This window comes from Bison bison, unplaced genomic scaffold (genome assembly GCF_000754665.1).
Source record: "Bison bison bison isolate TAMUID 2011002044 unplaced genomic scaffold, Bison_UMD1.0 scf7180017845951, whole genome shotgun sequence".
Lineage (NCBI taxonomy): Eukaryota > Metazoa > Chordata > Mammalia > Artiodactyla > Bovidae > Bison > Bison bison.
The window spans coordinates 5,281-9,832 of NW_011476524.1; the positions used below are offsets into that span (position 1 = coordinate 5,281).

At 36.7% G+C, this 4,552-nt stretch overlaps 1 pseudogene; it reads left to right on the plus strand.

Annotated features, from left to right (window-relative positions):
- The first annotated feature begins 3,192 nt into the window (after positions 1-3,192).
- On the plus strand, positions 3,193-4,180 carry LOC104987143 (annotated as a pseudogene).
- Positions 4,181-4,552: the final 372 nt, after the last annotated feature.

The window sequence follows — 4,552 nt, forward strand, 5'->3', positions numbered from 1 at the left end:
TGGATATTGGCCTTGTAACCTCATTCCTGATAATTTTATCTACATACCTGCCTGGAAGTAGCTGAAATAGAAAAAGCATTTTGACAGAGGAAATTTTGTTTTTCTTTCCTGTCTTAAATAATTGTGTTTAAATGTTTATTTAAAAAAGAAAATGTATTAATTGGAGGATAATTGCTTTACAATGTTGTGTTGGTTCTGCTGTACAACAAAGTAAACCAGTCATAGGTGTACATATATTTCTCTGTCTTTAACCTCCCTTCCACACTCTACCCCCCCCCCCGCCCCCAGGCTGTCACAGAGCATCAGGTTGAGCTCCCTGTTTTATATGTTTAGAAACTTCCCACTAGCCATCTGCTTTACATGTGGTGGTGTGTATGTCTCAATGTTAATCTTTCAATTTGTCTCATCCTCTCCTTCGCTCACTGAGTCCACAAGTCTGTTCCCTATGTCTGCATCTATATTCCTGCCTTGCAAATAGGTTTATCAGTATCATTTTTCTCAAGCACACACACGCATGCGTGTGTGTGTTAATAGAGGATATCTGTCTTTTTCTTTCTGACTTACTTCACTCTGCATAACAGGCTCTAGGCTGTTTTTAAGGTGCCTTTCATTTTGAATCTGCTAGATACCTACGCTGATGACCAACTAGATATCCTAACATGAATAAAACTACCCAGATTTTTGTCAGCAGATACAACATGCTTTAATTTCCACAAAAGTTAATCTAGGAACAGTGTTCCACTTCTGAGAAGGGATCTAATCCTCCCCACAGTGTATTGGAAAGAACAACCATACCACGTTTGTGTATTAGTAAGTAACACACTTTTCTAAAGATGTGAAAAATGAGATATGGGAATAAAATTAAGGAAGGCAAACTTACAGAAATTACTAATGGTCTGAAATGCAATAAGTTGAAAGTTTTATTTTTTTTTCCAGAAAGTATAATTGATATTAGATAATTAAGTGTCATTTTTCCACTATTGGTACTAGATAATTAAGTGTCATTTTTCCATCACCACAGAGGGGAACCTTTGTGCCAAGAAGGAGCTTCAGAGGAAAAATCATCTACAGAAAAAGTAGTCTTAAAACATAAACCCAGATGATCACTGAACAGAAGCAATCTTCTAGAAATTAAACTGATACTCAAGAGAAAATGTCCCCCAGGATGAGCATGATTACTTCCTACATAGGAGCAGCTGATCTTTGAAGAATACTCCAGAATGACAGTGACTTTCTGATTCAAAAGAATTGTAAAAATTTACAGGGTCAAAACATCTATATTCTTATAAATAACTTCATGTAAATCCATGAAGGTAAGATGTTAGATGGTTTTATTTAAAAGTAGTTCTGAATTTGAGGTTTAAGATAAAAAGGATAAAACAGAAAAATATGAAATTCTGAGATCTTTGTCTGAAAATTAGTTAACAACTTAAACTAACCAATATATTTCTTAACTTTTTTAATAATAAAATAAAATTAGAAATAAATGAAATAGAAATAATAATAGTTATAATAAAACTTTCTCTTAAGGTAATTTTGAAAACTAATTCTAGTGGAAATAGAGAAATATGAGAGAACATTTGTTGACTCAATATTTCTTTTTATCAAAGTATTAATGCAAAAACAATAGTTTGTGGAGATGGAAGATGGGAACAAACATAGTAGATTTAATGAAATATGAAAACACAGTTAGAACACTAATAAAGTGTTATGAAAATTGTTGCACAGTGTTGACTGCCTGATATCTGATTACATGAACTTGAAGTAAAGCAAGATAACAGGCCTCTGTGTGTGTGTGTGTTAGTCCCACTCATTTGCTTTTGCCATTTGCATTCCTAAAATAAATAATCATGGGGTTTAAATAAAGTTACACTTATTAGATAAAATTACAAAGGGATTACATAGGAAGTATTTTATTTGGTTGTAAGAGAAATAGATGACAATGGATCAGAGAATCACATAAGTTAAGAACAGACTATATTAAAGTATCATGAAAGTGAAAATCACTCAGTCATGTCTGACTCTTTGTGACCGTGTGAACAGTCCATAGAATTCTCCAGGCCAGAATACTAGAGTGGGTAGCCTTTCCCTTCTCCAGGGGATCTTTCCAACCCAGGGATCGAACCCAGATCTCCCGCCTTGCAGGCAGATTCTTTACCAGCTGAGTCACAAGGGAAGCCTGAGAATACTGGAGTGGGTAGCCTGTCCCTTCTCCAGTGAATCTTCCTGACCTTGGAATCAAACCAGGGTCTCCTGCATTGCAGGTAGATTCTTTACCAACTGAGCTATCAGGGAACCCAAAATATCATGAAGAATGGGTCATATTTATGGACTGAGTTAAAGGTTAATTGGTATTTGTAATGCAGTGTATCATGGGTATTAATAGGGAATGTTATTGGACCCCAAGATGTAACTAATGCTTTCCATGTATAGCATAACTGATGGGTGAGGTACACTGTAGAGAACAATACTATTACATGTATCTGTTCCCCCAGTAACAAGAAATGAGTTTAAGAAAGTCAGTTCTCATTGGAGTAGAAATGGGAGGGCTTAAAATGTTTTGAATAAGAATTAGGCAAAAGTTTTAAGTGAAAAGCTTTGAATTGAAAGGAAATGGAATAAGTCAATAGGTACAGAAAAAGAAATTGATGAACCCAAAGAAAAACAATAGCAAGCCTGTATCATATATAATTTCACTTTTAAAAGGGGTGAAATAATTTAATACTATTCTTGTACAATAAGCACTAAATAAAAATGCATACATCGTATTGTTCCTGGTATCATTACTGCTGCTGCTCAGTTACTTCTGTCATGTCTGTCTCTTTGTGATCCCATGGACCATAGCCTGCCGGGCTCCTTGTCCATGGAATTCTCTAGGTGAGAATATTGGAGTGGGTTGCCATCCCCTCCTCCAAGGGATCTTCCTTACCCATGGATCAAACCTACATCTCCTGTATTTCCTGCATTTCAGGCAAACTCTTTTACTGCTGAGATACAGAGAAGCCCTCTGGTATCAGCACATACAAGTGTAAAAAATGAGGATTTTATTTCTCGAATTGATTTTAACTGCACATCAGTTCATTGCTGAAGTTTCAAATCTCATTTCTTAGAAACTGAGCAAGGCAAAGGCAGAAATAATTGAAGGGATTATGTAAATAGGTTCATGCATCTAATCCAGTTAACATAAGGGAAATGTTGCTCAAAAGCATTAATGAATTAACCATCTTGAATTTACCATATCTACAGATGAAGTACAAATTAAGAACAGAAAAATCAAATATCACCACAATGATGGAATTTATCCTCTTGGGGTTTTCTGATATTCCCAATTTCCAATGGATTCTTTTGGGGATATTTTTAGTCCTCTATTTGACCATCCTGATGTGCAACAGTGTCATTGTATTGATAACAAGAATTGACCCTATTCTCCAGACCCCCGTGTACTTTTTCCTCAACCACTTTTCCATTTTAGAAATCTGTTATGTAACTGTCACTATCCCAAGAATTCTCACGGACCTCCTGAACCAGAAAGGGCATGTTTCTTTCATTGCCTGTGCTACACAAATGTGTTTGGTCCTTCTGTTTGGAGGTTTAGAGTGTCTCCTCCTGGCCGTGATGGCCTATGACTGCTACGTGGCCATTTGTAAACCTCTTCCGTATGGTCTGATCATGAGCCCCCAGGTCTGCGTCCAGCTGGTCACTGCCTCCTGGGTCAGTGGAGTTCCTGTTGTAATTGGGCAAACACGGCAGATTTTCTCTCTGCCCTTTTGTGGGTCTACCACAATTAATCATTTTTTCTGAGACCTCCCCCCCATACTCAAGCTTGCCTATGAGGATGCATTTGTGAACGAGATAGCAGTCTATGCAGTTGCAGTGGTGTTCATTATGGTTCCATTTCTGCTGACTATGATAAAATAATCTCCAACATTCGCCAGAGCGAGGGCTTTAGCCTAAAGCCTTCTCTACTTGCTTGTCTCACCTCACAGTGGTGGTCTTATTCTATGGCACAGCCTCTACCACTTATTTACAACCCAAACCAAATCAATCTGAAGAAACTGGGAAGCTGATCTCTCTTTTCTACACAGTTTTGATCCCAACGTTCAATCCCATTATATATACTCTGAGAAACAAAGATATCACCATAGCACTGAGAAAACTACTAAGTAAATTATCAACCTGACTCAAAGGCTTGAAATTACAGAAGCAATTTGTTTCTATGTTTCTCAAGTAAATACATCAGAAAATATCATCTAATTTGTTTCTATGTTCCTATAAAATGATAGTTAATATCATCACTGCCATCTCACATTATGTGAAAGGACCTTAGTTTCAAAGAGCTAAGGGTTTCTGGGTTATCAAAGCACACATTACCTCCATGGCAATGATCTATTCTGAAGACCTATCTTCCCTCTCACTAGGAAAGAGTGAGTTAAGAGATTTCCTGATCAATAAAATGATAGTTAAATGCTATATAACTAATGATCATGGTCATGCTCTGTAAGAAATTTGCTTGAAACTTCCCATTCCTTCAGGCATATTCACTGTCCTTTTC